The 23,156-nt window shown below is 46.3% G+C and overlaps 1 protein-coding gene across 2 annotated transcripts in view; it reads left to right on the plus strand.

The window, feature by feature from the left end:
* The window catches only part of CD2AP (CD2 associated protein), a 630,446-nt gene that overhangs the window by 561,088 nt on the left and 46,202 nt on the right, over window positions 1-23,156 (plus strand). The window lies entirely within an intron of this gene.

Below are 23,156 nucleotides of genomic sequence, written 5' to 3' on the forward strand. Positions count from 1 at the left end.
GAGACCAATTTAGAAAAATAAGACATTTTTATATAATTTTCAACTCCAAGAACTTCAAGATCAAGTTAGTACTTTTCAGTATATTGATTTTTACAGGTAAGTAAAATGTTCACTTAAATAAGTCTTTATGCGGCAATCCTTTCCTATTGTGAAAAAGGCATATACTGTATACAGTTACGTGCAGTAGGTTTCTAGAGGTCCACTTAAGGACTTAAGGTGGTTGAGGTCCACGGTCCAAAGAACCATCTGCAGTTAGTCTTTACCTGCCCTGGAGCATCTGGGTGCAGAGGTGCTGGTCGGGTTGTAAGCTTTTCACGCTACACCAAAGACACTTAGGAACAGGCCGCAGAGGGGCACTTAGGAACAGGCTGCAGAGGGTGACTGAGGGACAAGTCCATGAGCTCCCAACGGGGAGCTCTGTTCATGAAGGCCCTGGGAGCAGGGAAGCACAATCGGTTCTCCGGAACCCGGGCTGGTGCACTCTGGTGCAGAGTGGTTAGGTTGGCTGGGCTTGTGCATCACAGGCACTCACGGTTGTCGTTTTTGCCGGTTGAGAGGACAGCTGGGCCACTCTCAGAGTGCGTCTCTGTGGTGCTGACTTCCCTCAAAGTCTGTTAGGTTTTAGAGTTGTTCGAGTCTGGATTAGACTTTGGTTGCTGCAAGGGGTCCAGTACCCTGGGTATTGGTTCAGTGCAGCTCTGGTGGGTCCTGGCATCTTCTCAATTGGTGGTGATTCTGAGCTGACATTCTCGAGCACAGTGACCTGTTCCTGGCCAGCTGCTGCTTTGGTGAGACCGAAGAGCTGCAGAATGGTGGACGAGAGTTGTCTGTTTGGTGCCTGCAAACTTCAGGGTAGTAGCTACTCTACGCTAAGAGAGATTGCTAGCAATTGGTGAAGTTCTGCCAGCCCAGCAGTGTTCTTGGCAGATGCACTGGGGCAGGACGAGTCGGTTTGCTGCGATTGTTGGAACAGGTGAAGGCAGGCAGGGTTTGGTGCCAAAAAGTCCACAGCAGGCTCATGGAAAGAACACCCTTCAAGAAGTGCCCTCGGTGTGGACACAAATTCCCTCACACCGATCTTCATGTGGTTTGCAATCTCTGCTTATCTCCGGAGCACAAGAGTCAAGACTGTGAGGCCTGCACTTCGTTCCTGTCCAAGAAAACCATCAGGGACTGTCAAGCTCGAAGAGTAATGGCACAGTCATCTTCCTCGACACCAGACCTCATCATAGACGAGGCTCCGATCGAAGTAGACGCCGAAGAACATGGTGCACACCGACCAAAACCTTCCAACTCCCCGCCTTCTGGCTCGGCAGCGAAGAATAGAAAAAAGCCTCCAGTCAACTCTGGCTCGAGTCAGTCTGTCGGTCCCGAAAAGCAGAAGGTCATTAAGCCACAATTAACACCGGCTTCAAAGCATCCATCAGTACTGAAAGCGGTCGAGCCAAAAGCAAGTTCGGCACCGAAAGAGGTTCCCAAAGCTACCGAACCAAAAACCACCCCGGTTCCGAAAAAAGTGGACCAGAAGACTGTTCCAGTACCGAAACATACTTCGGCTCCAAGGTTAGATGAGTCCAAACGTACCTCGGGAACAAACATTTCGGATCCAAAGAGCACGGATCCTAAGAAAAAACAAGATAAGTCTTCGGAACCGAAACCAAAACCTGCTCCAAAGACAATAGACACTGTAAAAACTAAACATTTCGGCCCCAAACCAGATAAATTGGCACCATAAAAACATTTTCCAGTAGAAGACTTTTCCAACCTGACCCAAAGCAAAAGACTCTTAATAGTAATCCAAAGACTGGACATATCACTACAGTGCCTGAAAAGAGGAAAATGGACTATCCTAAACCACCGCCAGTTCCTCTAAAAAAGCATGCTCAAACTTCCCCCATAAGGATTCCTTCACCAGAAGTAGACCTGCCAATAGATATTTATCTTGTACATTCAACATCTAGTACACATAGTCTTATACCACAAGATGAGGATGATGAGGATAGCTACTCACAGGAGGTAGAGAGTGAACATGACATAGACAACATTATTGACACAGATGATATTCCTGGGCCATCAGGTGACCCATGGGAAGATTATAATGCACCAGATCTGCCACAAGACGATGCATACCAGTCTAGACCATCTCCCCCAGATGACACTATTGGGTTTACGCAGCTCATTCATAGAGCAGCCACTTTCCATGGAGTAGACTTGCACATAGATCCAGTGGAAGAAGACTTCCTAATGGACACACTACTGTTGTCACATAAGACCACAACCACACTTCCAATACTTAATGGAGTGGTAAGACATGCACCTGAAATATTTAAAGACCCAATCAGCTCCAGGGTAATTAACCCCAGACTAGAAAAAAGTACAAAGTGGCTCGAACTGATCCAGCATACATTAAAGGACAGTTGCCATTGGACTCACTAGTAGTGTCAAATGCAAGAAAAAGAGCTAACTCGCAGACAACAGGGGATGCTCCACCCCCTGACAGTCTAAGCTTTTAGATGCTTCAGGAAAATGCACCATCTCACAAGCAGCCAATGTCTGGAGGATTGCTAACACTCAAGCTTTGTTAGCAAGATATGATAGAGCTCATTATGATGAGTTCGAGTCACTCATGCAACACTGGCCAGAACAATGTAAAACCAGGGCTTCTGACTTAATACAGGAAGGCAAGGTTATTACAAATACCTCTATACGCTGTGCACTAGACTCTGCAGACACAGCCTCTAGAGCAATAAATACAGGGGTACTGTTGTGTAGACCTGCATGGCTACGCATCTCTGGGTTCAAACCAGCAGTACAAGACAGTATCTTAAACCAACCATTTAACCAGCAACACCTTATCGGTCCAACAGTCGATAGTGCACTAGAAAAGTTGAAGAAAGATACAGATACAGCAAAATCCATGGGAGCTTTACAAATCAAGCGCATAGACCTTCTTTTCATAGCTCTTCATGGAGGGGCACCTCTAAGGGTTTCCAAACTGACAATACCTCCTCTTCTTACAAAGCGCCCAACCAAACCTCGCCCAGTAAGGGATATTATAGAGGAGGGTATAGAGGAAACAACAATAAGGGCAGAGGTAGAGGAATCAACAATTGCAACGCCTCTACTCCCAAACAGTGACTTCCCTTCCCTCCCCCAGACCATTCGACTCCTGTCGGGGGGAGGTTACAATAGTTCCTACCTGTCTGGAACTCCATCACCACAGACAGGTGTGTAAGACAAATAATTCAGTCAGGTTATTGCCTGGAGCTCACTTCCACTCCTCCAACAATACTACCCAGGAAGCGTCCTTTGTCACAAGAACACCTCATACTACTAAGACCAGAGGTGGTATCTCTACTGCAAAAGAATGCAATAGAACCAGTCCCAAAACAACTCAAAACACAGGAGTTTATTCTCTATACTTTCTCATACCCAAAAAGGACAGGTCCCTCAAACCTATTTTAGATCTAATGCCCCTAAACCTGTACATACAATCAGACCACTTTCATATGGTCGCACTACAACAGGTTCTACTGTTGCCAAAGAAAGGCAATTTCCTTACCACATTAGATCTCCAGGACGCCTACTTCCACATTCTCATACATCAATCGCACAGACAGTACCTACGGATTATACTAGAAGGTCAATACTACCAATTCAAGGTACTCCCTTTCGGAGTAACTACAGCACCTCGAGTGTTCACAAAGTGTCTAGCAGTAGTAGCAGCACACTTAAGAAGGACAACTTTCATGTCTTCCCATATCTGGACGACTCGTTAATAAAATCAGTCATACAACCAATGTGTACAGCACATGCATCAAACGATAGACCTGCTACACAAACTGGAATTCACAGTAAATCAAAAGAAGTTACATCTCCAACCGTCCCTGTCTCAGCAGTATCTAAGTGCCACAATAGATACCTCCAAGGCAATAGCGTACCCCAACCCAACAAGAATACAAAGTATGCAGGATCTTATCAAAAGATTGCAGCCACAATACTCACTACCAGCTCGAGTGTTCATGCAACTAATAGGAAAGATCGTATCTTGCATACCGTACGCAAGACTACAAATGTGCCCCATACAAGAATGCTTGGCAAGTCAGTGGAATCAGGCTCAGCAACAAATAACAGATCTGGTGGTGGTAGACGACCGGACATATTGCTCTCTGCAATGGTGGAACACCAAAAACCTTTCCAAGGGCTGGCCGTTTATAGAACCTGTTCCACAAATGATACTAACCACAGAATCATCTCTCACAGGATGGGGAGCGCATTTACAAAGACGCACAGTACAGGGTACATGGACACTGCAACAAAAACTACTCCACAAAAATCATCTAGAGTAACTAGCGATTTTTCTAGCTCTAAAATCGTTTCAGCATTACATATCGAACAAAGCTGTACTAGTCCGGACGGACAATATAACAGCAATGTACTACATTAAAAAACAAAAAGGAACACACTCCCTACAGCTCTCCCGGCTGGTGCAGAGCATTTGGAGGTGGGCCATTCCTCAGAACATTTTTCTGTTAGCAGAACGTCTACCAGGAGTTCATAATCAAGTTGCAGATCTGTTTAGTCGTCCAGATACACGAATGGGAACTTCATCATCAAGTTCTTCAGCCATTTTTTTCAAAAGTGGGGCCAACCAGTTTGCTGCACACCACAACTCCAAATGCACAAGCTTCGCCGCCAGATACCCACACCCATTATCCAAAGGCAATGCGGTATGGATGAACTGGTCAAACAAATTTGCGTACGCTTTTCCACCTCTCCCACTAATTCCATTAGTGGTACGCAAGCTACAGCAACATTCTCGCACATTGATTCTCATAGCACCAACGTGGGCAAGACAACCCTGGTACACCACGCTACTAGAGCTCTCAGTGGTACCCCATCACAAATTAAAACTCTCCCCACATCTACTGACACAGAACCATGGAGAGATTATGCCTCCAGACCCAATGCAGCTCAATCTAGCGATTTGGCTCTGGAGATATTAGAATTTGGATATCTAAATTTACCACCTGATTGCATGAATGTCATAAAAGAAGCAAGACGCCCTACCACTAGAGCATGTTATGCAGCAAAGTGGAAAAGGTTTGTTGTATATTGCACAAATAACAACATCAACACCTTAGATGTTTCCATATAAAACATCATATGCTACCTGTTACATCTGCAAAGATCTAACTTAGCGTACTCCTCAATCAGGTTACATCTAGCTGCTATAGCAGCATATCTTTAAAACAGACATTTGTCATTGTTTAGAGTACCTGCAATCAAAGCGTTTATGGAAGGACTCAAAAGAATAATTCCTCCCAGAATACCACCCTCTCCAGTATGGAATTTAAATCTTGTTCTGACCAGATTTATGGGTCCTCCTTTTGAACCATTACATAAGTGTGAATTACAGTTCCTTACATGGAAAGTTGCTTTTTAGTAGCTGTTACCTCACTTAGAAGAGTAAGTGAGATCCAGGCATTAACAATTCAGGAACCATTTATACAACTTCATCACAATAAAGTGGTTCTTAAAACATATCCAAAGTTGCTGCCAAAGGTAATTTCACCTTTTCACCCCCGCGTAGACATGGCTTGGCAGTTCAGGCTGGACTGTTCCCATGAGGCACAGGGTCAGACTGATTTGCATATGGCCATGCCTGAACTTGAGTGGTGGAGTGAGCTAAAGAATGATAATGGGATAAACCCAGATCAGTTGACTGGGGGAGAGTGTTTGAATTGCTCAAGCGCTCCATCTATCATCCCCTTTGGTATCGCATTGTAGCCAAAAAAAGGCACCAGATGCTAGCTCTGTGATTTCATACATTCCCAGTTTTTCTTTTTTTGAACCAATATGTTCCTTATTCTGTCTACAGACTTTGTAATGCTTCACATCTACACATGTATATTTACCCATAGAACCAAGATACTATCCCTGCCTCCAACGTTTAGGCATGCCAGCAGTTGATCTTTTTGCAGCATGTGAGAACACAAAATTCCAAACCTTCACATCCGACTACCTCATTCTCTTTACAATGAATTTAAACTTTATTGTTTAGTTAATTAAAACCATAACAAATTACCTTTGCAATACTCATCCAAGGATTAAAAATAAGATCTCGTAGAGTAAAATCAACTAAACGTTAAATGTAGTAAAATCCGAATAATACATCTCCGAAAAGAGAACTTAAATAAATATAAAATGACAAAAAGACAAAATATTTAGTCCAGGTATTAGATTGCTTTCAGGCTTTTTTCAAAAGTCAGCAAGAATTTTACCATCTTACAGTTTATTTAAGGGGACATTGAGTCCAAACCACCTATTGCTGCAGTCCTGCAAGTGCGTAGTCTCTTAACCAAAAGCATGTTCTTTAAAAAGAACCTTCGCTCCATATTCAGCGACTTGCAGTGGCATATAATGTGAATTAAATCTTCTTTTGTGTTACCACAGAGGCGACACGTAACAGAATCAGTGTGCTTCCAGCCAGGCTCGTCGGCCAAAGTTGGAAATTTGACGAATCTCAAGGCCATCAGCCTTTTTTTGATGAAGACGGAGTATGTCGTATCCAAGTATGCCGCTGGAGTAAGTGATTTGTAACTATTGATCACAGTCCAAGAATGAGAACCATGAGAGAGAATTTCTTTGTCCGTGATCAATGAGTGAAATTTTGCGGCTTTATTTAAGGCCTGTTTGAATGACATGGCAGATTTTTATCCCAGAGCTTGGCAGTGCATGTTAACTCCAAAGCACTAGAGAGAAATTTATTTGCCTCTGATTTTTTTTGAGTTTCTAGTTCGTGCAATGAAAATTTGTTCAGATTATTATCGTTGGCTTTCTTCTTGATCTGATACCACACCTTAATGCACGAGTAAAGTCGACCCAATGATTCGTTCTTTAAACCAAATTCCAGGTTCATTTGCGCGGGCGAAGCTGAATTGGGGAGACGTAAGACCTTTTTGTAGATTTTAGTAATTAGATTATTTAAAAGAACAGAAGCCTTGTCATGCATTGCTAAGCTGGCATACGCTAGGGTAGGCAAGGCTTTGATAGCAATCAGTTAGTAATGGTTTTAACAATGTACCTTCCAATTTAGTTGCCAAAGTACTGAGTGCAAATATTAAGGCTCCTGCTCTGTGTATCAAATAATTTTTCTGGCCTTTTAAAGAAAGCTTATCATCGATATAATACCCCAGGTATTTATAACTTGCAACCCTTTCCAGCTGTTTTCCTTCTCGCCAGATATTGTGGTTTGTTGTGCGACGATTGGTAATTAACATTGTTTTGGATTTGGATGAATTAAGAGCCTGCTTGTTTGCTGACAGGAAGGCTGAAAGTACTGTTAGCAGCCTAGATAAACCGACTTTTGTAAGACTCATGAGCACGATGTCATCGGCATATGCCAGGTGTGTCAGTTGTTTTTTGCCTAATTTTGGACAGTGAGAGTTACAGGAATTTAGCTTGCCAGAGAGATCCGAAATAAATAAGTTGAACAGATGAGGAGCCAGGACGCAACCCTGTTTTAATCCAATTGTTGTATACACTTTTCTCGATAAATGGGATCCACCCCCTAGTTTAATTTGCGTCCAGGTATCTGTATAGAATACCAGGCCCCTTAATATACTCTCTGGTATCGCCCAAGCTCTTAATTTAGCCCACAATAAATTCCGGTCCACACTATCAAAGGCCGCTTGCAAGTCTATAAAACACAAGTTCAAGTCCTGACGGTGCGCTTACATTTTTCGGCTATCATTGTGTTGGCTAAAATATTCGATATTGTTCCGATCCCTTCTCTAAACCAGTTTGGTTGATTAGGATCAGATCTTTTTTTCCTGACCACTTTACAAGATCTTTTAAAAGCAGCTATGCGATATATTCTCTTTACAATGCCCAATAAGCTGGTCAAGGACATTTGCATATGCTTCTCTCGCTGCCACAGACTCCGACTCTTCGCAGGAAAATGCATCCTATTGTTAAAGCATTCCTGGAAAGGCTTAAGAGAACAGTATTACCAAGACTAACCTCAATATCATCTTGGAATGTCAGTATAGTCCTTACAAGGTCTAGGGGACCTCCATTTGAGCCTCTTCATTTGTGACCCCTCCAGGTTCTCTCATGAAAGGTGGATTTCCTGTGGCTATCACATCCCTCAGGGTGATTTGCTGAACTTCAAGCTTTATCAGTGGAACCCTTTATGCGTGTGCTCGAAGACTGAGGTGTCGTTTGAATTCACTTTGTTTCTTATCAGAAGTAGTCTCGCCATTTTATGTCAACCAATACATTGACTTTACAGCATGTGAATCTACAGCACTACAGACTGCAAACCATGTTACACGCAAGTATAGTTTTCTTTATCTCTTAATGGTAATCAGACATGTATTTTCTGTCTTTTTCCAAAGACCCATACATCAATTAAGATTTTTTTAAAAAATCTTTTTATGTAAGAAAGTAATTTGTGTTACATCGTCAGAACTTCAGACACTAAGAAAAAACGTTTATTGCAGTAATTTTTGCAAAGAGATGGCCATTACCCACAATAAGCTGAATCTTATGCTTGCTACTCAATATTGCTAGAAATCTGCATTTTAAACTAGTCCACCTAGGGCATTCTGCTTACACAACATTAGCCAATGGAACTATAATTGCAGTCCTGAGGAATGTGATTCTTCTGAGAATTAAGTCAAAAGTTTGATTTTCTCATACAGTCATAAAACTTTATTGCAGTCGAAAAAGGTAAAGAGACAGGTGGAACAGCCAGTGCATAAGCATTGATGCGAAGCTGGTGCACCCTCGTATAGTACTTTACCAGTAAACCAAGGATTCCGTTGACTAATCTAAGCTACGTATACCATGTGACTGTGTAGGGCATACATGGTGCTATGGAAAAGTTACATCTAATCAAAAGTGACTTGCTGAGTCGCCACTTATGGGTGTACTGACCTTAACTATAACAAGCACGCAGTTATTAGATTGGGCAACAGAAGACCAGAATGAAAATGTGACAGCGTTTTGTGAGGCATGGCTCGACAGATAAGGAGAGCGGCTTATTTTGTGATCTCCGATTTTAATATTTCAAGGAAAACAAATTCAACTTTTCAAAACAGACCACTAGATGGCAACGCATGGACATCAAATGTAACTATTCCAGCTTCAATATCATTTTCTGCACCTACATGTTTTTAGACATGAGTGGAAACTGTAATAATGTATTCTAGTTCCTGAATAGAAAGCATTGATCGGGAAGGGAGTGGTGATCAAAGAGAGAGCCATGGGAATTTGTAATGAAACATCATTCTGATAGATATATCTGCCAGTGGATTCCTCACCTTGTAAATATCCCCTTGCGTCAGCAACATTCGGAAATTCTTTTCGTAGCTTCGCGCCGAAGTGGACGACGTCACAGAGGCACAGCATCGGACTCGACTCCGATGGCGTCACCGACACCATAAGAGGGCCACGCCGGCGTGATGACGTCAGTTCCCTTTTTTCCGCGTCGTCGACGCTAACGGTTTCGGGGAATCTCTGTAGCTGTTCTTAACTTTGTTACTGTTTTCTCTGTTTTCTTGCTTCTATGTCTCACTGAAGATGTCGACTAAGACCGGATTAAAGCCATGTAGAGAGTGCGGCAAAATGTCTATCACAGACCCGCACCAGAATTGTATCTGGTGCCTGAGTTCGGACCATGATGTCGATCGCTGTTCTTCGTGTAAGAAGATTAATCCGAAGGCGCTTCGAGAGAGGGAGACTAAGCTTTTAATGGCGAAGTTAAGAGGTAGTAAAGATAAGAAGTCTTCGAGATCCCGGTCAAGAAGGGCGAGGTCGAAGTCGAGGTCAAGATCACGATCGGAGTTACTTTCGAAGTCGTCATCCGGTCATGCTTCGAAGTCGAAAAAGAAGCATAAGAAGCGAAGGCATGAATCTCGGCATCACTCCGGTAAAGATTCGGACTCGAGGCCAAAGTCGCCAAAGAGGAAGCATGGGAAGGATGTAGTGTCTCCATCACCAGAGGTCTTGGATCCAGAAGGTGAGGCTTCGCCTTCGGAGTCGCAGGTTCAATCGCCGACTCCGGTTCTGAATCTGTCTCAGGCGCTGTCTCCGGCTCGAGAGGAGGAAGAAGTCCCTTTGGATGAGGGTTCGATTGCACGACCACCTGTGGAAGAGGAGGCGAATCCTGAACCTCTGAAGGGTCAGTCTGTGGGTTCTTACCCACCTTTCCCAGCTCCAGGTCAAGACCCCACTGCGTTTTTAAACGCTATATATGGTGTCTATTCCAGAGCATCGTACCCCTCTGGTGCACCTTCGGGTCCTATGTGTCCTCTGGCGTATAATTTAGAAGTTCCCCACTCCTATGCTCCAGTTCCCTTTATGCCATTTATGCCGGCTCCGACGCCGCCTTGGCATTACTCTGCACCGCCGAGGTAGTCGATGTCGATACCGACGTCGCCGGCTCAGTCTACCTCGAGAACAGTGCCCTGGGTCTACGGATTCGATATCGACTTCGATACTGGCTCCGTCTGAGTCGTTCACGGATCCAACAGCGCGGCTGTTGAAAGAGAGATCCAGAAGGGATGCTCAGCGCCTCATAGAGGAGCAAAGATATAGAGAAGCTGAGGCTGAGATGGAAGAAGGTGAGCTTCAGCAGGACTGTTTTGAAGATCTAGGAGAAGCTAGTGGTTTGGAACTTTCTCCTGAATGGGAGCTGCCATCTGTGTCTGATACCCCTTCAAAGGATGTTAGGCCATACCACATGGTCATGAGGAAGGCTGCAGAACTTTTAAATATAACTTTGCCTACAGTGGAATATAAATCCAATCTCTTGACTGAGGTTCTCCATTCCCCAAGTTCTGTTATTGAACCGTTGCTTCCCTTTAATGAAGCATTAACTGAACCTATTTTGGAGGTTTGGAGCAAGCCTCTTACTTCTCCTGCAGTGGCTAAAAGTGTTGCAAGGTGGTATAGAGTTGCATCTGGGGATCCTGAGTTTTTATCCTCGCATCCTTTGCCTGAAAGTCTGGTTATTCAGGCAGCCTGTTCAAAAAAGACTGTGGGTGCTTTCCCTCAATTGCCTGGGGTTAAGGAATCCAAGAAACAAGATCAGAGTGCGAAGAAGTGTTTCTCTTCAGCAAGTATGGCTTTAAAATCGACTAATGCCACTTGCCTTATGGGTAGATACATACATGCCCTGATGGATTCTTTGCGATTGTGGGCTCCTAAAATTCCTGAATACAACAGGATGGATTTTGATGAGGTTTTGGCTGATGTGCAGGCGGCTGCACGTAAAGTGATCCAGAGTGGACTAGACACCGCTGATTCTGTTGCTCGCATCATGGGAACTGCTGTTGCCTCTAGAAGGGCTGCCTGGCTTAAGTCGTCAGACTTTTCGGCGGACGTTCAGGCTGCGTCATTGGATTTGCCTTTTGACGGTATTGGTCTTTTTGGGGATAAATCTGATGCAGCCTTGAAAAAATTTAAGGACAGTAGGGCTACTGCCGAATCTTTGGGGCTGCAGACTAGAGGTTTATCTACCAAAAGGTTTAGGGGTTTTGGACGTTCTTCATTTCGTCCCTACCGTCCAGGTCAACAGAAGCAGCAGCAACAGCAGAATCCATTGTATAAAACATACAGGGGTAGGCAAAGAGCTCGTCCACGAGGACGTCAAGCCTCCTCCTCCTCCTCCTCCACCTCTTCCAACCCCCCAGCCACAGAAAAGCAGCCCTAGATCTGCCATTCCGGATCACGTGGGCCCAGTGGGGGGGGCGGCTTACCCATTTTCTACGGGATTGGGAATCGGTTACATCAGATCTTTGGGTTCTCAATCTCGTAGAAAATGGATATGCTCTTCCCTTTCGGGAATTCCCTCTGAGTTACCCTCCTTGCCAAGGTTTCTGCACGGAGGAACATCTGTTACTCCTGCTGGAGGAAATCCAGACATTAAGAATGGTTCCAGAGCAGGAAAGGGGTCAGGGGTGCTACTCCTGGTATTTCCTGATACCCAAGAAGGATGGCAGACTTCGTCCAATCCTGGATCTCAGGATCTTGAACCTTTATCTGAAACAGGAGAAGTTCAAGATGCTCACCCTTGGACATGTTCTTCAGGCGCTAATGGAGGAAGACTGGATGGTGTCAATCGACTTGCAGGATGCATATTTTCACATCCCTATCCTGCAGTCACACAGGAAGTATCTCCGTCTTACGGTGGGATCGCAACATTACCAGTTTGTGGTTCTACCATTTGGTCTTACTACTGCGCCTCGAGTCTTCACCAAGGTGATGGCTGTGGTGGCGGCACATCTCAGAAGATCGGGGATACCAGTATTCCCGTATCTGGACGATTGGCTGATCAAAGCAGAATCTCCAGAGAAGGTGCTCCATCATCTGCATGTGACAACTCAGTTGTTGTACAGGTTGGGTTTTTTGATAAATGTGCCCAAATCTCACCTGGTGCCCTCCCAGTGCAACCTGTTCATAGGTACAGTACTGGATACTACTGTGTGTCGTGCATTCCCTCCTCCACAAAGGATTCGCGACATACAGGAGTTGATTCCTTTATTTCACAATGGAGCGGTTGTTCCAGTCCTGAAGGTCCTTCGCCTGCTCGGTCTGATGGCTTCCTGCATTCTGTTGGTCAACAATGCATGCTGGCACATGAGGGCACTCCAGTGGTGCCTCTGCAGGCAGTAGTATCAACACAACAGAGATCTCAGGGAGTCTGTGAGGATCTCCAGAGAAACCGCAGCGGATCTGTCTTGGTGGGGAGTGGAAGGCAACCTGTGTCAAGGGAAGCCTTTTCAACTGCCTCCAACTGTGGCCACAGTGATAACGGATGATCCACTCTAGGGTGGGGTGCTCATCTGGGGGATCTGGAGGTCAAGGGTCTTTGGTCTTCAGAGGAAAGGTTGCTTCACATCAACCTTCTTGAATTGCGGGCTATACGTCTGGCGCTGAAGGCCTTCCTCCCTTCCCTTCGCGGTCGGTCGGTTCAGGTCCTGACTGACAACACCACCGCGATGTGGTATGTCAACAAGCAGGGAGGAGTAGGGTTGCAGTGTCTCTGCAGAGAGGCTCTGAGTCTCTGGTCCTGGGTTCGGGATCATCAGATTTGTCTGATGGCAAATCTGGCCGGAGTTCTGAACGTGCGTGCAGACAGTCTCAGTCGGCAGTTCTCAGCCGACCACGAGTGGAGGCTTCATACAGAGGTAGTTCGTCGTGTCTTTCGGACGTAGGAAACTCCTCAGGTGGACCTGTTCGCCACTCGCGAGAATGCTCACTGCCCGTCATTCAGCAGCCTCCAGTATCCGATGCAGGGAGCCTTGGGGGACGCGTTTCAGTTGAGTTGGGACTCGCAACTCCTTTACGCGTTTCCTCCCATACCCTTGATTCCTCGGGTTCTGAGGAAGATTCGCCAAGACCGGGCCCAAGTTATATTGGTCGCCCCGGATTGGCAAAGAAGGGTGTGGTACACAGATCTTCTCCACTTATCCTCGTGCCCGCCGCTCCGCCTCCCTTTCAGGGCAGATCTCCTCTCTCAGATGGAGGAGCAGGTTCTACACCCCCACCTCAAGACCTTACACATTCATCCCTGGAGATTGAACGGGGCAACCTGAATTCCTTTTCTCTCCCACATGATGTGGTGAATGTCATTCTTTCAGCCAGGCTTGACTCCACCAAATCAATCTATTCATACAGATGGTCTAAATTTGTCACTTGGTGTGGATTGGAAAGGTTATCTTTCGGCTTTGTCGGAATTTCTCTGTTTGCCGGATCAGCCTTCATTGTTCAAATCTCCTGTGGTTTTAAGATTTTTGAAGGGCCTTACAAATAAATTTCCTCCTACTCCCTTTATTGTGCCTCAATGGGACTTCAATCTGGTGCTTACTTTCCTGATGGGTTCTCCTTTCGAACCTTTGCACAAGTGTCCCATGAGACTTTTGTCTTTTAAGACGGTCTTCCTTGTTGCAATTACCTCGGCAAGGAGGGTAAGTGAGCTTAAAGCTCTTAGTTCAAAGCCCCCATTCTTGACCATTCATGCTGAACGAATGGTTCTTAGGACCAGGGCTGCTTTTCTGCCTAAGGTGGTAACTCCCTTCCATCTAGGACAGTCTATTACCCTTCCTACCTTCTATCCTCCCCCACACCCTTCCAAGGAGGAGGAGAGACTTCACCGCTTGGACCCGAAGAGGGCGATGAGTTTCTACCTGGACAGGACAAGAGAGTTCAGGGTGGATGGCCAGCTGTTTGTTGGATTTGCTGGCTGCAAGAAAGGAAAAGCTGTGCGCAAGCGCACACTTTCAAGAAGGAGCATACTATGCATCAAGATCTGCAACTCCCTGGCGGGTAAGGAACCTCCAGAGGGTATTAGGGCTGATTCTACTAGGGCAAAGTCTTCAACATCTGCTTTGTCTAGGGGTGTGCCTGTAGAGGACATTTGTAGAGCGGCAACTTGGGCCTCCCTCCACACTTTCGCGGAGCATTACTGCTTGGATTCCGAGGTGAGGAGGGACGGCCACTTTGCGCGTTCTGTCCTCCAGGATTTTCTGGTATAGGAGAATGGACACCCTCCTATGGGAGTGGGGACTGCTGTGGGACTCTATTCACAAGATGAGGAATCCACTGGCAGATGTATCTATCAGAAGAACAAGTTACTTTCCTTCGGTAACGCTTTTTCTGTTAGATACAGTATCTGCCTATGGATTCCTCACATGCCCACCTGCTTCCCTGTTGTCCACTCTTCTATACCTTAGATAATGGCAATGTTTTAATGTATATATGTTATTCTCAAAAGTAGTGTTTTATTCTACTTGAATTAATGCATTGTCTTTACACTGTGTGTGTTATCTTGACTATTGTATACTGTGCATATATCTATTGTTGTCGGTCAGTCCATGTGCCTCGAAGGCACGAAAAAAGGGCGGAGCTGACGTCATCACGCCGGCTTGGGCCTATTATGGTGTCGGTGACGTCATCGGAGTTTCGTGCGATGCCGTGCCTCTGTGACGTCGTACACGTCGGAGCGAAGCTACGAAAAGAATTTCCAAATGTTGCTGACGCAAGGGGTTACCGAAGGTAAGTAACTTGTTCGTTTGGTTTACAACTCTAGTTTGAGGAGCTTGCTCCTCTGCTGTTGAAACAATCCAGACCAAAGATGAAAGCCCAATGTGTGGTTTGTTTCTTCGGGCCCAGTTGTCATGGTTATGTAGATCTTTGAAGACAGTAATTGCTCGGTATCACTTATTGTATGACAAATGTGACATGTGAAAAAGTCGGCAAAAGGGCTGACTGTGCTCACTCTACTGCTTTCATACAGGATGTGTTACTGTTCCCTGGTGCTTTTGCTGTCATGGGGAGTCTTCATTTCCATAGACATTCACGGAAACCTGGATGAACGCCTCCTCAGCCCCCGACATCGCCATTCCCATCCCAGACGGCTACAAGATCATCCGGAGGAACCTCGTCAACCAGCCATTGCCCACAGAAACATTATCCGCATCACGACCAACACCGACGACACCCTCGCCACCGCAGAGCACCTGCACTTCCAGATTCACACCGACCCCAAGACCACCCTCAGAGGAACCCTCATCTACAGACCCCCGGGACCACGCTCTCACTTCAGCGAGGCCATCGCAGACTTCATCAGCGCACTTGCCCTCGCCTCCCCCGACTACATCCTCCTAGGAGACCTCAATTTCCACCTGGAGAACGACCAGGACAACAACACCACCCCCTACTTGACTACCTCACCAACCTCGGATTCAAGCAACTGGTCAACACCCCCACCCATTACGCCGGCCACACGCTCGACCCTGTCTTCTCCTCCAGCAACCACATCTCCTTCAGCCACACCACAGAGCTCCACTGGACCGACCACAGCTGCGTACACTTCAACTTCAGGAAAACGACCCACCACCGCCCTCAACAAACCCCCCGAAGATGCTGGAGCAAGATCACCACCTCCTTGCGCCTTAACCCTCCCACCAACACCACAGACCCCAACGAAGGAGCCCGCAACCTCACACAGTGGATCACCAACTGCGCCAACACCCTTGCTCCACTGAAAAACCCTCCCAGCAACCTCAACAGCAAGAAAGCTACGTGGTTCACCAACGATCTCAAAGACTCCAAGAAATCCTGCTGTGACCTCGTGAAAGCCTGGCGCCACAACCAGTCAATGGACAACATGACAGCCCTCAAGAACGCCACCCACAAACACCACCAGCTGATCCGCACGACCAAAAGGTCATCCTTCAGAGAACGACTGGACAAAAACACCCACAACAGCAAGGAACTCTTCAACGTCGTGAAAGAGCTCTCCAACCCCAACGCCAGCAACGATGACATCCGGCCTTCTAAAGACCTCTGCAACTCTCTGGCCACCTTTTTTTCACTGTGAGATCGTCGACATACACGACGGCTTTGGCGCTCAGAACACGTACCCCACCACCGAACCTACACCCCCCACCACCATGTGCGCCTGGACTCAGGTCAGCACGGAAGATACCACCCACACGATGAACACCATCCACTCGGGCTCCCCAGCCAATCCCTGCCCACACCACATCTTCAAAAAAGCCGACTCCGTCATCGCACCCAAACTTCGGGACATCATCAACAACTCCTTCATATCTGCCACCTCCCTGGAGAGCTGGAAGCATGCAGAGATCAGCGCCCTCCTGAAGAAACCCACCGCAAACCCCTCAGACCTCAAGAACTTCCGCCCCATCTCGCTCCTCCCCTTCCCTGCAAAAGTCATAGAGAAAACCGTCAACAAACAGCTGACTCCTTCCTGGAGACGAACGGCTCCCTCGACCCATCGCAGTCCAGTTTCCGAGCGAACCACAGCACCGAGACCGCCCTCATCGCGGCCACCGACGACATCTGGACCCTGCTGGACAACGGAGAAACCGCCACCCTCATCCTGCTCGACCTTTCGGCTGCGTTCGACGCGGTCTGCCACCGCACCCTGACAACCCGCCTCCGCCACGCTGGGATCCAAGGAAAGGCCCTGGCATGGATCACCTCCTTCCTCTCCGACAGAACCCAAAGAGTCCGTCTCCCACCCTTCCTCGCAGAAGCCACCAAGATAATCTGCGGCATACCTCAAGGCTCCTCGCTCAGCCCCACTTACTTACACGTCTACATGAGCCCCCTCGCAGCCATCGCACGCAAGCACAACCTCAACATCATCTCCTACGCCGACGATACCCAACTGATCCTCTCCCTCACCAACGACCCCACCTCCGCTAGAGCCAGCTTCCAGGACGGAATGAAAGACATCGCAGACTGGATGAAGCTCAGCCGCCTGAAACTGAACTTTGATAAGACGGAAGTCCTCATCCTCGGCCCATCCATCTCCTCCTGGGACGTCTCCTGGTGGGCCCCTGCTCTGGGCCCCCCACCTAAGCCCACGGACCACGCACGCAACCTGGGCTTCATCCTTGACTCCTCCCTCACGATGGCCAAGCAAGTTAACGCCGTTACCTCCTCCTGCCTCAACACTCTCCGCATGCTCCGTAAGATCTTCTGCTGGATCCCCACTGGAACCAGGAAACCGGTCACCCAGGCCCTCGTCACCAGCCGTCTGGACTACGGGAATGCCCTCTACGCTGGGACCACCGCCAAACGCAAGCGCATCCATAACACCTCAGCACGACTCGTCTTGGACATCCCCCGACACAGCCACATCTCCGCCCACCTGAGGGACCTGCACTGGCTCCCCGTCAGCAAAAGGATCACGTTCAGACTCCTCACCCACGCACACAAGGCTCTCCATGACTTGGGCCCCGAATACCTCAACAACCGCCTCACGTTCTACACGCCAACCCGCCAGCTCCGCCAGCCTCGCCCTCGCCACCGTCCCACGGATCCGCATAACCACCACCGGAGGAAGATCCTTCACCTACCTGGCGGCCAAGACCTGGAACACCCTCCCCACCCACCTACAACTCACCCAGGACATCCCTCCTTCAGGAAGCATCTCAAGACCTGGCTTTTCGAGCAGTAGCAGCCCCCCCCTTCCTCCCCAAGCGTCTTGAGACCCTAGCGGGTGAGTAGCGCGCTTTACAAATACTCTTGATTGATTTACTGCTGTCATAAAGTTGAGAATCATCTTGACTGATCAAGGTTAGTTTATACTTCTGGGCTTGGTGTTCTCTTTTAAAACTTACAAGCGGGCTACAGCTTACCCTTTTAGACATCACATCTGTATTGTCTCTTCATGGGGACACGTCTCAGCGTCGACAGTCAAAGATGCGGCGCTGCCCACCTTCGTTGCTTACCACTGTTTTTACCCTTTTTTGAAGTGTCTGGTCATGGATCCGTCCGCATCTCCCTACCTATCTTGGTGCCAGGGCGTCTTTGACCCAGATAAGACAATATTCTCAAACTCTTCATTCTATTCTTGGATCGTCACTTCCTTCTGGAGTACCCTCTGGCCCCACAGAAGTTCATGAGGTCATGCCTCTGACCCCGCCGGCGGGTTCTTCCCCAGCTTCAGGTCGGCCTCATGTGTCTGACACCTTAGCAATGCCGGTGCACAGCCCATAGAGGTTCCCACCTTTGGTTGTTGCTTCTAATCTGCCGACTACGATGTCCGCGTCAGGCTCTTGTCTGCTGGCTCCCATAGTGATGCAGTCATAGCTTTTTGACACTCCTGCCAATAGACTTACCTTCTTCATGGTTGTGGAGTACTCATTATTGTGGTGTGTGTCCCTCCCATTGTGGCGAACATTCCACCCCCCTATGCACCTTAACTGGTTACTGTCCTTGTTTCACGCATCTGCCTTGGAATCTTCTCCAGCCTCCTGTCTCGGCTATGGATACCAGTTCCGCTCTGACGGACATGCTTAATCAAGTTTTGTTCATACTGGATTTACAACTTCCTTCTGTGAAATAGTCAACAGACCCTATAATTTGCATTCTTATCAGTCGAACGTTGACCCTGTACTTCCTATTGGTGACTCTCTTGTTGATATCTTACTGGGTGTTTGGGCTAAACCTGAAATAGAGCTCCCTGTGGATCGCCCTATTTCTCACAGGCTTCGCCTGGCCCAGGGGGATCCCTCCTGTCACCTTAGATATCCGTCTACTAGGAGGTTTGTAATTCAGGCTGCTTAGGCCACCCAAAATATTGAGATTCTCGCTCCTGTCCCTCTTGAGATCGAGGTCAGCAAAGTTGAGGCTTGTGTTAGGCAGATTTTCTGTTCTTCTACCGCTGCCCTGTACACTCTGAACACTTCTTGTGTCCTCTGAGTGGGAGCCAGTGGAATGCCTCTTGTCTTCCCTTCCGGAGGAAGCTCGGAATGCGCTTGTTCCACTGGTATGTGATGGGCAATAAGCTACCACTCCTAGCATCCACTGTTGTGTGGATAACACCGATTCTGCTGGTCGGTCTGTGGCCTCTTTTAGGTCTGGGGGGTAAATTCCGTTCCGCTTGAAGGTTTTTTGGGGGGAAATTGCCCAAAATTCTGCATTACGCAAACTTTATTGCTTGTTCGCGTTCTCAAAATGCGTGTTCACAAGATATTTCCCCTCAAGCACGCAAACAGCAATTGCGAACAGGTAAAAAGCATTGCGAACAAGCAATTCTGCTTGTTCGCGAAATTTCTGCGTGTTCGCTGAGATTTTTTTACTGTTTCGGTAAGATTTACGTAACGCGATTACGCAAATTCTGCCCACCCCTAGTCTCTTCCATAGCTCTACGTCTGCATGCATAGTTGCATACTTACTTAAAGGTGTTTGGAGGCTGTGCAAACTACTTTAATTGATGTGCCTTTTGATGTCACGTGTATTCAACAAGGACCCCCTGAAGATTCGGATACAATAGTTCCTAGGCCAGGGAAATAAACTGTATGACAAAAAACAACCTAGGCAACTCACATCTAAACATTATATTGTATTGATGGACAACATGGCTACAATTACTTAGGAAAATATATGTCTTTTTATTTTAAATCATGTAAAAACATAACATACAGATAATTTTAAAACAAGGTGAACATTAAACATCAGTAAAATCTTGTCTTACCTATTGAATGTAAGACACACATATATTTGTGACAATAAATGACAACACATATGAAAACAATTAAAAAACTGGAGGTGGCAATTAGTGTCTCAAGACACTAATTGCCACCTCCAGTTTTTTAATTGTTTTCATATGTGTTGTCATTTATTGTCACAAATATATGTTGTGTTTTTACATGATTTAAAATAAAAAGACATATATTTTCCTAAGTAATTGTAGCCATGTTGTCCATCAATACAATATAATGTTTAGATGTGAGTTGCCTAGCGTGCCTTTTGATGTCGCCTTTCATTTTGGTGCACAAGCCGACTCAACCGTATGCTGGTTCAGAGATAGACGTGGTGGTGTGGAGTCGTAGCTGTTTGTACTAGGGTTGTCGGGGACAGTTTGTTTGGCCTTGTTTTGACTCTTGTCTGCATTGGTGTTCTCTTGCTAGCTTGCTCTTTCCTGTCTTTTCCTCCCTTCATTACCGCCATTTTGCCACCCTACAGTCTTTTTTCTGCATGAGGCTCCACTTAATCCACCCCCCTTCTATGGTGACTATTTCATTACTTCTTCTTGGGACATAACGTCTTTCCTCAAGTGTCCATGAAGCATTGGTCAGGTTTCTTACCGGTTTCCCCTGCTTTCATAAGTTGGACAATGTGTGATTGCAATAATCAACTATTTGTTGCCCTCAGTCAGCCCTTCATTTCCCCTGGCGGTCTTCTGCTGCTGCTTCTCTTTTGTGGTGAACTTTCCACATGCTGCTTATTCTTTGCTTCTCCTGCTACCACCTGCTGGCATCTTTCCTCATTGCATGACGTTTGTTCATTGCCCTTGTTTTCTAGTTGTGGGCGATGGCTTCCACTTCTACACTTATGGGGCATTTGTTTGCTATTTCCCAGCTTTTTTTCTACTTCCACCTCAGTTGCTGTTTTACCCTCCTCTTTCACGACTGTGGGATGTATTATCTCCGTCCTTTCTTGGTTACCTCTATTCTTGGAGTGGCACTCGTTCATCTACTTCTCGTTCTCCAGCTCAGTGGCAGAGGACGTAGGTTACCTTCGGAAGAGTGGGTATACTTTTGCTGTTCCCTGTATGACTTGTGTGTCTACATGAATTGCTATGTTTTTTTCATGCATCTTTATCCTTGTCTACAGTTATCTTTGGATGTGTCTTCATGTTTATACCTATCACTTGAATGGATCTCTTGTAGACCAGGAATATATATATTACATCAAATATATCTGTGTGTGTTTTGCACATTTGGTTGTCGCTGCATTTTACCTGCACCCTTCTTGGGATTAGCTTCAGCCTCCTTTGTTCTTGTCTTTATTTTCTGAGGATTCCCTGGATGTATCTCTGAGGTTCTGTCTGTAAAAGCGGTTTCCTTACTGCTCTTGTTGTTTTCCTAGCGGTGCTTTTCCACCTTCATTGTTTTCTTTCTTTATTCATTGTGTTTTGCTATGGCTGAGCACTCCGTTTATGCTCCTTGCATTGATTTTGAGCCTGGACTCTATGGACTATTGTCCTTGATCACTTTGCATTCACCAATCATATGTCCTCCCTCTTTCCCCCATTGGGGCTGCCTCTTTTAATGGTTATATTCTGTGTTTCACAGTCTCACAGTTTTCAACTCTACGCATTTTCTGTAGTCCTTATTGGAGATAAGGCCTTTTTGTGAGCATCGGTTTCACCTATCATTTTCAGAAGGTCTGGTCCCTTCATATCTTTGGACTGGCTTCTCCTGTTTGGAGATCTTTGGCGAGGTCAGTTCACAGCCCCTCCTCCACGAATGGTATTGCTTGGGTATCTGATTCTAAGACCAAGAATCAGCAGCTAGATGGCTCTATCAGATGGACAAGTTACTTGCTTTCAGTAATGCTTTATCTGGTAGAGACAGGATCGAGCTGCAGATTTTTTATCGATCCACCTATCCTCCCCACTCTGCGAACTGAGGACCCTGTTGTCTCCAAGATCCCCTCTTTGCATAATACTAGAGTTCTTTCAATCTGTACTTGTTGCTTCATGATTTTTCCCTTTTTGGCACACTGTTGCTAGAGACTGTTTCTCTAAGTGGCTCCACGTTCTTGACACCAAAATTGTCACAAAAGAAATGTCTGAAGTGGACTTATATGGACTTCGTTGATGTCCCATCCGGAGACATTACTATGGAGTCGCGTGGTGCCCTCTATTGATGTGCAGAGGTACTGCTGAAAGTCTTTCCAGATCCAGCCTGGTGCCTGGGTAGGAGTCTAAGAAAAAGAATCTGAGGCTAGATCCTGTCTTTACCAGAAAGGCGTAACCGAAGGTAAGTAACTTGTACAACTGATTAAATGCATGGGCAGTATGGGAATATAATCAAATATTTTGGTCTTGCATTAAATAAGCTTACAAAAGCAATAAAATGGTTTAACAACAAAATGTTCAATGATTTAAAACATGTTCTTCTGTATTAGCATTTCTTTATTGGTTTCTGAATATAGTATTCATACAAGAAGTGACCATCGTCATTTACATGCATCATTATCCTCATGATCTACTGTGCATAGCAAAGCACAAACACCAGAATAGTTATGTATTCTTTTAAAGAATACTCGTCAATGCAATACACACATCCTCTGTGTAAGGTCAGACTCCGAATTCGACCGACATTAAAAAGATAGGAGAGCTTATAGAGCACTGAAGAGCTAACGGGGGAGGAGGAGGACAAGTAACCAAATGAGAACAGAAACAAAGAAAAGAGGACAAACCACTCCGTGAGTTCCCAGACTGCCATCCCTACAACAGTTTCCGGATCGATCCCATGGTGTTCATAGTGCGTAGCGTCTTCTGGGATGCACCTGTCTACATTGTACCACAGAAGTGGGTAAGCCTTTTCAAAGTTCAGATCTATGGGGATGGGGGGAATTGCAGGCCATTTTGTGAAGAGGTGCCCGAAATTGCTTTTGGGAATGGAAATGGCCACTTTACCTTGAACCTTTGTTCACAGGTTGGCACAGAATAATGTGAAAGTATTGATTGGAAGGTGACAAGTATGAACAAAGGAGAGCCATAATGTGAAATTTCCTCAAAACCAAGCTTGAGATGAATGGATTTGAATTTTGAAGGGTTCAACTCAGAGCAGAAATTGTTCTTGTATTCTTTG

The sequence above is a fragment of the Lissotriton vulgaris genome, chromosome 6 (assembly GCF_964263255.1).
Source record: "Lissotriton vulgaris chromosome 6, aLisVul1.2, whole genome shotgun sequence".
Classification (NCBI taxonomy): Eukaryota; Metazoa; Chordata; class Amphibia; order Caudata; family Salamandridae; genus Lissotriton; species Lissotriton vulgaris.